Source organism: Heptranchias perlo, chromosome 20 (assembly GCF_035084215.1).
Source record: "Heptranchias perlo isolate sHepPer1 chromosome 20, sHepPer1.hap1, whole genome shotgun sequence".
Classification (NCBI taxonomy): Eukaryota; Metazoa; Chordata; class Chondrichthyes; order Hexanchiformes; family Hexanchidae; genus Heptranchias; species Heptranchias perlo.
In genome coordinates, this window is record NC_090344.1 from 19,906,073 (window position 1) to 19,917,825 (window position 11,753).

General features: G+C 44.2%; 4 non-coding genes across 4 annotated transcripts; 1 reads left to right on the forward strand and 3 right to left on the reverse strand.

Annotated features, from left to right (window-relative positions):
• Positions 1 to 299: 299 nt before the first annotated feature.
• trnag-gcc (transfer RNA glycine (anticodon GCC)) lies at positions 300 to 370 on the reverse strand. Its single transcript has one exon. It is a non-coding gene; the product is annotated as a tRNA-Gly (tRNA).
• Positions 371 to 3,312: 2,942 nt separating this feature from the next.
• On the reverse strand, positions 3,313 to 3,383 carry trnag-gcc (transfer RNA glycine (anticodon GCC)). Its single transcript has one exon. It is a non-coding gene; the product is annotated as a tRNA-Gly (tRNA).
• Positions 3,384 to 8,570: 5,187 nt separating this feature from the next.
• trnaw-cca (transfer RNA tryptophan (anticodon CCA)) lies at positions 8,571 to 8,642 on the forward strand. The gene has a single exon. It is a non-coding gene; the product is annotated as a tRNA-Trp (tRNA).
• A 1,579-nt stretch (positions 8,643 to 10,221) lies between these two features.
• On the reverse strand, positions 10,222 to 10,313 carry trnar-ucu (transfer RNA arginine (anticodon UCU)). The gene is given in 2 exon segments: positions 10,222 to 10,257; positions 10,277 to 10,313. It is a non-coding gene; the product is annotated as a tRNA-Arg (tRNA).
• Positions 10,314 to 11,753: the final 1,440 nt, after the last annotated feature.

Here is an 11,753-nt window from a genome sequence, read left to right on the forward strand (position 1 = left end):
GGCAGAGCCTAAACATTAGAGTCAGGACTTTCAGGAGTGAAGTTAGGACACACTTCTACAAGCAAAGGGAGGTAGAAGTGTGGAAATCTCTTCCACAAACGGCAGTTGATGCGAGCTCCATTGTTAATTTCAAACCCGGATTTATAGATTTTTGTTAACCAAAGGTATTGAGAGATATGGGAGGAAAGCGGGGACAGGGAGTTCGGTCACAACTCATTGAGTTGCGGAACAGGCTGGAAGGATCAAAGACCAAACTCCTGTTCCGAAGTTCCTCCTTGGTGCAGAATGCAAAACGATCATGCATTGGCCGGGAATCGAACCCGGGTCTCCCGCGTGGCAGGCGAGAATTCTACCCCTGAACCACCAATGCTGGCTTGTGTAAAATTTGCATGTTTCTAAATGGAATCCTGTCTGAACGAACATGCCGTTTCCAGCTGCGATGGACGAGTGGTGAAAGCTGTTGTCCCAAAACCCCAATGGAGTTTTCCTGCCTTGGTTTGAATTTGGCTCGCAGTGCTCCGGTTTAAAGATCTCTTCAATGCTCAAATACATAAATTGGAATTAATTGACCGCATTTACCTCTGTCCCAGCATGAGAGATACTTCAACGTGGCCGGTACTTTTAATTGGGCGTCCAATCTTCTCTTCCAAGATTTCAAGACCGAGAAGCAATATTTCCCAAACTGTAACTTACATTCCGCTAGTTTTCAAAACCTGACATTTATACTCTTTATTTTCTTTGCATGCATCTCTCTATCTTTCCCTGTCTCGGTCTCTTGTCTCTCTGTGTGACCCCTGATGGACTTCTCAGGCTTCTTTGAACGGCAAAGGCCGACCGAACCTGCAACACCAGCAGAGGAGGGTAAAAAAATGGACTGAGACGGTAGGAAAATAAAGGTGCAACCCAGCTGCTGTAGCAAATGATTACACACTTATGTCTCTGCTCTCACAGTGAAACAAAGCACCAACTTGATTAAAGTATACTTATGGGAGAATGTATGTTATCACGATGCCGAGACAGACGGCAATCATATCATCGAATCCTGGAAAGTTAGGCCACAGAAGGAAACCATTCTGCACATCGTGCTTGTGCCGGCCGAAAAAATCGATACCTAGCCTTATCTCACTATCCAGCGTTTGATACCTAATACTTTTAGGAACGGATCTTAACATGCATATTGAAGTTTTTATTTTTTCAATGCGATGAAGGTTTCTGCATCTCCCACCCTTTCGGGCAGTAATTTCCCGACCCCCATCGTCCACTGGGTGGGAAAAAAATCTTCCACTCCCCTCTAATCCTTCTACCAATTACCTTAGATCGATGTACCCTGATTATTGACCTCCCTGCTAAGGGAAATAAGTCCTTGCTATCCACTCAATCTCGGCCCGTCATAATTTTATACACCTCAATAAAATCTGCCAACAGCCTCCTCATCTCCAAAGCAAACAACCTCATCCTATCCAATCTAATCTCATAGCTAAAATTATCATGTTCTGGCAACAGTGTCGTAAATCTCCTCTGTACCATCTTTAGTGCAATCACATCTTTCCTGTAATGTGGTGACCACAACTATATGTTGCTTTCTTGCTGAGGCTGAACCATTGTTTTATAAATTTCTACCATAACCTCCATGCTCTTACATTCTATGCGTCAGCTAATAAAGGAGAGTATCCTGTATGCCTTTTTAACCACTTTAACTACGTGTCCTCTTACCTTCAGGGATCTGTGGACATGCACTCCAAGGTCCCTCTTTTCATCGACACCTCTCAGTGCCCTCCAAAGCAATGTAGTTTCAGAGCAACTAATTCTGAAACGTCTTGCTTGATAATAAAAGTCGCACAGACGAAACCAATTTCGTAAAGGGAAACTAATATTGGCGACAGGAAATAGTTAGTGTACAGCTTGATATTAGTGCACACCGGAATGGAAAACGAGATTGGATGCACAGAAGAGGTCTGAAAGGATGGCCGATCGGCTTTGGAAGACAACGAAACTTGTCACTGGCTGCACACAGCAAGTAACAGCGCCTGGTTGATTCAAATGCATGATTCTCGCTTTGGGGCTTCAGTTAATTAAAGTCCGAGAAGTTCCGCGTTCAAATCCCGGATGAGCCTTGCTATTCCACAACGTTGAGTGAAAATACACTAATTGGCTTCTGACATCTTCTCAGTATTGCTGTTGGTGGGATTGGATTACATGCAGAGCATGTTTGAGCTCCAGAAGACAGAGTGCTGAGCTTCCCAAGGCGCAACACATGTAAATAAAATGTCTCTGGATGATGAAGAGATTGATGCTGAATGTGAATTCCCCCAGTTCAGGCGTTCTCATTAATATTAGATGACGGGTTCGAGAACGACATATCGAAGTTTGTGGATGGCTCCAAAATGAGCAGCGTTGTGAGCAGTGCAGATGAAAGCATAACATTCCAGAGAGACATTAATATAATAAATGAATGGCCAAAACCGTGGCAAATGGATTTCAATTTTGGCAAGTGTGAGGTCATCCACTTTGGACTTCACAATGATAGATCAGAATACTTTACAAAAGGTGAATAATTCGAAACTGTGAAGTTCCACAGGAACTTAGGTGTCCATGTACATAGATCAATAACATGTCATGGGCAGGTACAGGAAATAATCAAAAAGGCTAATGGAATGGTGGCCTATATATTTAGAGGATGAGAATACAAGGGAATAGACATTATGCTACATCGACACAAAGCTCTGGTTGGACCACACCTGGAGTGCTGTGTTCAGTTCTAGGCACCGCACCTTAGGAAGGATATACCGTCCTTGGAGGGAGTGCAGTGTAGATTTACTAGAATGATACCTGGACTCTAAGCGTTAAATTACGAGGAGAGATTACACAAACTATGGTTGTATTCCTTGCAATTTAGTAGATTAAAGGCTGATATGATCGAAATTATCAAGATATTAAGAGGAACTGATGGGGTAGTTACAAAGAAACTATTTCCGCTCGTTGAGGTGTCTTGGACTTGGGGGCATAGCCTAAACATTAGAGTCAGGACTTTCGGGAGTGAAGTTCGGACACACTTCCACAAGCAAAGGGAGGTAGAAGTGTGGAAATCTCTTCCACAAACGGCAGTTGATGTGAGCTCAATTGTTAATTTCAAACCCGTGATTTATCGATTTTTGTTAACCAAACGTATTGAGAACTATGGGACGAAGGCGGGTACAGGGACTTCGGTCACAACTCAGCCATGATCTCATTGAGTTTCGGAACAGGCTGGAAGGACCAAAAACCACAATCCTGTTCCGAAGTTCCTCCTTGGTGCAGAATGCAAAATAATCGTGCATTGGCCGGGAATCGAACCCGGGTCTCCCGCGTGGCAGGCGAGAATTCTACCCCTGAACCACCAATGCTAACTTATACAGAAATTGCATGTTTCTGAATGGAATCCTGTTTGAACGAACATGCCGTTTACAGCTGGGATGGCCGAGAGGTTGAAGCGGTGGTCTCAAAACTCCAATGAGGTTTTCCTGCCCAGGTTTGAATTCTGCTCGAAGCGCGACTCTTCAAAGATCTCTTCAATGCTCAAATACATTAAATGGAATTAATTGACCACATTTACCTCTCTCCCAGATGCTTCAACGTGGCCGGTGCTTTGAATCGGGCGTCCAATCTTCTCTTCTAAGATTTTAAGACCCGAGAAGGAATCTCTCCCAATTTGTAATTTAAATTCTTCTAGTTTGCAAAACCTGACATTTATACTCTTTATTTGATTTGCATGCATATCTCTATCTTTCCCTGTCTCTGTCTCTTGTCTCTCTGTGTGTCTCTTGATGGACTTCTCAGGCTTCCTTGAACGGCGAAGGCTGATCTAACCTGCAACACCAGCAGAGAAGGCTGGAGAAGAGGACTGAGACGGTAGTTAAAGTAAAGGTGCAACCGAGTTGCAGCAGCCAATGTCTACACACTTATGTCTCTTCGCTCTCACAGTGAAACAAAGCACCAATTTGATTAAAGTATACTTATGGTAGAGTGTATATTATCGCGATGCCGAGACAGACGGCAATCATATCATCGAATCATAGAAAGTTAGGCCACTGAAGGAAGCCATTCTGCACATCTTGCCTGTGCTTCCCGAAAAATCGGTACCGAGCCTCATCTCACTTTCCAGCGTTTGGTCACTAATCTTGTAGGTTACGGATCTTCACGTGCATGTTGAAGTTTTTATTTTTCAATGCGATGAGGGTTTCCTCCTCTCCCACCCTTTCCGGCAGTGATTTCCCGACCCCCACCGCTCACTGGCTGGGAATTAAATCTTCCGCTCCCCTCTAATCCTTCGACCAATTATCTTAGATCTATGTACCCTGATTATTGACCTCCCTGCTAAGGGAAATAGGTTCTTGCTATCCACTCTATCTAGGCCCGTCATAATTTTATACACCTTAATTAAATCTCCCAAAAGCCTCATCAGTTCCAAAGCAAACAACCCCAGCCTATCCAATCTATCCTCCTCGTTAAAATTCTCCAGTTCTGGCAACGTTGTCGTAAATGTCGTCTGTACCCTCTCTAGTGCAATCACACCTATCCTGTAATGTGTGACCACAACTGTACGCAGTATTCTGGCTGTGGCCGAACTATTGTTTCATACATTTCTTCCATAACCTCCCTGCTCTTTTATTCTATGCCTCGCAAATAAATGAGAGTATCCTTTGTGACTTCACAACTACCTTATCTACCTGTTCTACTACCTTCTGGGATCTGTGGACATGCACTCCAAGGTTCCCCTGTTCATCTGCATCGCTCAGTCTCCTCCCAAGCAATGTAGTTTCAGAGCACCTAATTCTGAAACGTCTTACTTCATAATTCAAGTCGTACAGTCGAAACCAATTTGGTAAAGGGAGGCTAATATTGGTCACTGGAAGTCGATAATGTACAACTTGATATTGCTGTGCACCAGAATAGAAAACGAGATTGGATGGACAGAAGAGGTCTGAATGGATGGCCGATCGGCAGTGGGAGGCAGCGCACATTTTAACTGGTGTACGATTTCAATGTCAGCGGTTCGTGGGTCTCGGGGTATGATTCTCGCTTCGAGCTTTTGCGTTAAATGATATACGTGAGATCTCAGTTTCAAATTCCGCACGATCTTTCCTATCTCAGTGCTTTTCGTGAAAAGTCAGCAATTAGCTTCCGACATCATTTCGGTGTTGCTGTTGGGAGAATTGATTTTTTTCCAGAGAATATTTGAGCTCCAGAGGACAGGGTGTGGAAGTTTCCAAGGCGCAACACACGTGAAGGAGCGGGTGAGTGGGACGAACTGGATCGCTCTTACAATGAGCCGGCACGGGCTCAATGGACCGAATAGCCTCCTTCTGTGTTGTTACCATTTTATGACTGTATGATTCTATGTATTCTCTTTATTTTCTTTGCATGAATTTCTTTATCTCTCCCTGTCTCTGTCTCTTGTATTGTCCCCTGATGGACTTCTCAGGCTTCCTGAAACGGCGATGCCTGATCGAACCTGCAACACCAGCAGAGAAGGTCAATAAGAAATAGGAGCAGGAGTCGGCCAATCGGCCCCTCGAGCCTGCTCCGCCATTCAATAAGATCATGGCTGATCTGATCCTAACCTCAAATCTAAATTCATGTCCAATTTCCTGCCCGCTCCCCGTAACCCCTAATTCCCTTTACTTCTAGGAAACTGTCGATTTCCGTTTTAAATTTATTTAACGATGTAGCTTCCACAGCTTCCTGGGGCAGCAAATTCCACAGACCTACTACCCTCTGAGTGAAGAAGTTTCTCCTCATATCAGTTTTGAAAAAGCAGCCCCTTATTCAAAGATTATGCCCCCTAGTTCTAGTTTCACCGATACTTGGGAACATCCTTACCGCATCCACCCGATCAAGCCCCTTCACAATCTGATATGTTTCAATAAGATCGCCTCTCATTCTTCTGAACTCCAATGAGTAGAGTCCCAATCTACTCAACCTCTCCTCATATGTCCACCCCCTCATTCCAAGGAGAATAATCCCAATTTCTTCAGTCTATCCATGTAATTTAAGTCCCTCATCCCTGGAATCATTGTAGTAAATCTCCTCTGCACCCTCTCAAGGTCTTCACATCCTTTCAAAAGTGCACTGCCCAGAACTGGACCCAATATTCCATTTGTGGCCGAAATAGTGTTTTATAAAGGTTCATCATGACTTCCTTGTTTTTGTACTCTATGCCCCTCTTTATAAAGCCCAGGACCCCGTCTGCTTTTTAAACCACTTTCTCAACCTGCCCTGCCACTTTCAACGATTTGTGCACATATACCCTCAGATCGCTCTGTTCCTCTAACCCTTTTAGAATTGTGCCCTCTAGTTTATATTGCCTCTCCTCGTTTTTCCCACCGAAATGCATCACCTCGCATTGTTCAGTGTCAAACTTCATCTGCCACGTGTCCGTTCATGCCAACAGCGTGTCCATATCCTCTTTAAGTCGATCCACCTCACTGTTCTCTACCCTTCCAAGATTTATGTCATCTGCAAATTTTGATATTGTACCCTTTACTCCCAAGTCCAAGTCATTAATATCTATCAAGAAAAGTAGTGGTCCCAGCACCGACCCCTATGGAACACCATTGCGCACCTACCTCTAGTCCGAAAAACAACCATTCACCACAACTCTCTGTTTCCTATCATTTAGCCAGTGCTGCATCCATGTTGCTATTGCCCCCTTTATTCCATGGGCTGCAATCTTGATAGCAAGCCTACCACGTGGCACTTTATCAAACGCTTTTTGAAAGTCCATGTGCACCACGTCAACTGCATTGACCTCATCTACCCTCTCTGTTACCTCATCAAACAACTCTATCAAGCTGGTTAAACACGATTAGCCTTTAACAAATCCGTGCTGGCATTCCCTAATCAATCCACAGTCGTCCAAGTGACTGTTAATTCTGTCCCAGATTATCATTTCCAAAACTTTTCCCATCACCGAGGTTAAACTGACTGGTCTATACTTGCTGGGTTTAAATTACACCATTTTTTGAACAAGGTTGTAAACTTTGCAATTCTCCAGTCTTCTGTTACCATCCCCATATCTCAGGATGTCTGGAAGATTATTGCGAGCACGTCTGCAATTTCCCCCTTTACTTCCCTCAGCATCCTCGGCTGCATCCCATCCAGACTAGTTGACTTATCTATTTTAAGTACAGCAAGCCGTTCTAGTACCTCTTCTTTCTCATTTTTAGCCCATCCAGTGTCTTAACTATATCTTCCTTTATCGAGAATCTGGCAGCATCTTCTTCCTTGGTAAAGACCAATGCGAAGTACTCATTCAGTTCCTCTGCCATGCCCACTGCCTCCATGAGTAGATCTCCTTTATGGTCCCTAATCGTCCCCGCACTTCCTCTTACTACCCGTTTACTGTTAACATGTCTGTAGAAGACTTTTTGATTCCCTTTTATGTTTTCCGCTATTCTTATGCTCTCTCTTTGCCCCTCTTATTTCCTTTTTCACTTCCCCTCTGAACTTTCTCTATTCTCTCTGGTTGGCACTTGTGTTATCAATCTGACACCTGTCATACGCCACTTTTTCCCGCTTCATCTTACTCTCTATCTCTCTTATTATCCAGGGAGCTCTGGCTTTAGTTGCCCTACCTTTCTACCTCGTTGGAATGTACCTTCTCCATCCCCGAATCATCATTTTAAAAGCCGCCCACTGTCCAATTATAGTTTTGCCTGACAATCTTTAATTCCAATCTACTGGGCCAAATCTATTCTCATCCCACTGAAATTGACCCTCCTCCAATTGAGTATTTTTATTTTAGAGTGGACAGAGTCCATTTCCATAGCTATTTTAATCCTTCTGATCCTGATCGCTGCTCCCTAAATGCTCCCCCACTGACACTTGCTCCACTTGGCCCGCGTCATTCCCTTGAACCAAGGCCAGCAATGCCTCCTTCCTCAGTGGGCCAGAAACGTACTGGTCGAGAAAGTTATCCTGCACACATTTCAAAAATTCTTCCCCTTCTTTGCGCCTTATTTTCTGGTTATCCCAATCTATATTAGGATAGTTGAAATCCCCTGTTGTCACTACTCTATGGCTTTTGCACCTCTGTGTCATTTCCCTGCAAATTTGCTCCTCGATATCGGCCCCACGAGCTGGTGGCCTATAGAATACACCAAGTAGTGTATTAAGCAGAAGTTAGCAGCAAAAAGTGTTCGTGGTGGGACTGAGAAATGCTTAAACAGTCGGCACCCTTTAAAACAGAGCTCCAAGTGTCGGTTCAAATAAAGTCCTGAACTGACAGAGCGGCGGGCAGATGAGGATTGAATTAAATCCCAATTCACTGAATCCAAACACGGTTTAAATAAGTGAATCTGTCATGAGTTTGTGTGTGAGCTGAAACTGGATCGGTCCCGTTCTGTTAAGAAAGATTGACAGGCGGCTCCCAGACAGGGCTCAGGCCGGGACTGGCAGCTCTCCGCTGGGAACGGCTGGATGAGAGAGCGGGGCTCCTGCGCTGTTGCTGCTGCTGCTTCCGCTTCTTCGAGTCCCTGTGGCGGTCCGTGCCGATCTCCCTCCAACGGATCCGGCTCTAACTAGCGCCTGTGGGTCTCGTGGCGCAACGGTAGCGCGTCTGATTCCAGATCAGAAGGATGCGTGTTCGAATCACGTCGGGGTCATCTCATTTTCGCAACCTTTCAGCGTCACTCTGTTTTATCGCGGGGCAGTCTTTCAGGGATGGTCCATTCACTGTGTGTAAAATAATATTTATCACAGAATGAACACACCACAGAAGGAGGCCATTCGACCCATCAATTCCTTACCTGCCTTTTGTAAGAACAATCCCATTGGTCCCATTCCCCGGCCCTTTCCCCGTGGCCCTGCATTTTCCACTTCAAGTATTTATCAAATTCCTTTTTGAAAGCCACGATTGAATCTGCTTCCACCACCCTTTCAGGCAGCGCATTCCAGATCATAACCATTCGCTGCGTAAAAAAGATTTTCCACATGTCGCCTTTGGTTCTTTTGCAATCACCTCAAATCTGTATCCTCTGGTTCTCGACACTTCCGCCAATGGGAACAGGTTCTCTTTATTAACTTTAAACCTTTCATGACTTTGAACACTTCGATCAAATCACCTCTGAACCTTCTCTGCTCGAAGGAGAACAACCCCAGCACGGGGTAAATTAGCTCCAATCTATTTATTTGGGCATTAAACAAAACGTGAAAGACTGGTAAGGCGTTGTGCAACCGGAACTCACTGCTTTTAAGGCAATAAATCCAATCGCTGCGTGGGCGCTGGGTTCAAATCATTCTACTGATAGAATTTCTGGCAATGTTTATTTTGACCTGTTCGCAGAAAACCCGATTGTAGTGCGATGGAGCAGAGGATGTGAAAGAAGCTGAAAGTGAAAGTGCAGATATTAGTTTCATCACGGGGACAGGACACGTTTCCACAGGTAAGGACCTCTCAACTTAATATTCTTTCCAGCAGAGTGGGACAGGTGATCAGAGTGACCGGGCTCGAGCGGCACAATCGGTCAGTGCGCGGTCCTTATATGACAGGACAGGCTCCGGAAATGCCGAGGTTGTTAATTCGAGTCTCTGCTAGCTTAAACAATCCTTTTGCTTGTGAACATTTCGACCGAAGTTGAAGGCACAATTGGTTTGTTCCAAAATGCATCTACTCATTTTAATTGCAATGTGGTTCCTCCGAACTACGCTGTTACAACAGCAGATGAGATGTTTCGTATTACTTGTTTACAGGAGGGAGGATGCCGTTTTCGAGACACAAACTATTATTTTGATCCATCTACAAATCGTGGGATTTAACTGGAGCTTTAATCCAGCGCCTTTGACCGCTCAGCCAGGATACTTTCCATCCGACACTTCAGGAGCCAGTTTTACAGGAAAAGAATTACTGCAAGCAAGAATTCTACCCCTCAAGCACCAATGCCCGCACGGCAGCAGGATGCATGTCGTCAGTGAGAAACCTGTCTGAAGGAACGTGCAGTCTGACAGAGCCGGAAGTCCAGCAGATTGACTTTCGGTCTGAGCCGATGTTGAGTCTCCTTCTTGAGAGTGTTTCGCCAATCCAGCTCGGAGTGGTTTTGGAATCATGAATTCGGGTGTGACTGGAGCCACTTGTGTAAGATGAAGTGTCGGGGGCAGTTTCACCTCCTTGACGGACATGAATGATCCTGTTGCGGTTTTGCAGCAAAATTTCACTTCCCAGCTCCCGATCCCTGAACTAAAATCCAACTCTGGTGGGACTCGAACCCACAACCTTTGAATATCTCCTCCAACCACTAAGTAGAAGTCCAACACGCTATCCATTGCGCCACAGAGTCAGTGAGGCAACGCGAAGGAGAGCAGGGATACTGTGCTGTGGTTGAGGCCGTCTGACTGCTGCTGTTTCCGCCTCTCACATTCCGAGAGCCGGAGCGGCAGTCTGCACCGATCGCCCTCCAATGGACCCTGCTCCAGCCGCTTCCTTGCGGGCCTGGGACAAGAACAGTCGTGTCTGACTCCACGTCAGAAGGCTGTGTGTTTTGAACCAGGTTGAAATCACAGCATTTTCACCGTGGCTCAGGGTCCTGCCGACTGATTTTAGATCGGGACAGTGTTTTAGGGATGGAATGTTCAGTGTTTGTGCAACAATATCAAAATTAAATTTGATGCATTAATGAGCTTTTTTTTCTGTTACTTTCTATTCACACCCTCTCCAGTTTTATGTAGAAACAGTTAACAATGTTTAAAGGATGTGGTGTGCAGTGTTTGTGGAATCAGTGCAATAAAATTTGATACTTTCATCTGTTCCTTCTCCAACCCAGACTCTTATCATTCGATTTGTAGCTTCACCCTGTGTAAAATAGGTTACTCAGTGATAGAAATAAATCAGTAACAACCCCGAAACCTCAGCGGGTATATTTGATCCAATGCTTTGTGATGGTCGCGATTTCCATTCAAATTTTCAATCGGCAAATCCCAAAGGGTGTTTTGGGTTTGATAAACTAATTTAAGTACTTGATTGGTTCCTGGAAATGATCCAATGGGGATTTCCTTACCCGTACAGATATAGAAATAAATACATTCCTTCATTTCACAAATGACAGTTGCGTAAATAAATATATCGCGATATCCAACATGGAAAGTCAGCTCTTCATGCTCTTAAACAAATTTCTTCATTTTATTTTATTAATCCACTTCCGTTTCAATGTAGAACATATATTCAGAGCATCTCGCTAAACTTAAAGAATGGTAAAACAATTGCAGATTTTACAAACACATAACACGCTATCGTATAAGTAAGATTAAGGCCTACTTTGTGAAAATTTTTATTCTAATTGTCTTTATGAAGGTACGAAAAATATTTCTAGATGTACGTCCCCAACTTAACGGAGAAACTAAGATGAAAATCGAAAGGATTTTACAAAAACTATTTGGAGCGATTTGATCGGTTCCACTTCTCCTTTCTTTAATTGTTACCTTTTGCTAATTGTTCATCTTGATCCGTTTGCTTCATTTTTTCTCAGTCATTTATGGTGAATTTTCTATCTGTTAACGTTCTTAAATATTTGATTTGTTTGTTCCCTTCCTCTTGACTTGTGATTTGTTGATCTTCAGGTGAACGTCTGAAGCAGAAATTTGGTTATATTCAGGCGTGACTCTGCAGTATGAGACCGAGAGGTGATGCCGGATGTGTGACCGAGAGAACAATTGCTGGAGGCAGAATTGTCCGTAACCTAACATATCCCGTGTGGCATTGCTCATGGTAGGTCGGATGACAA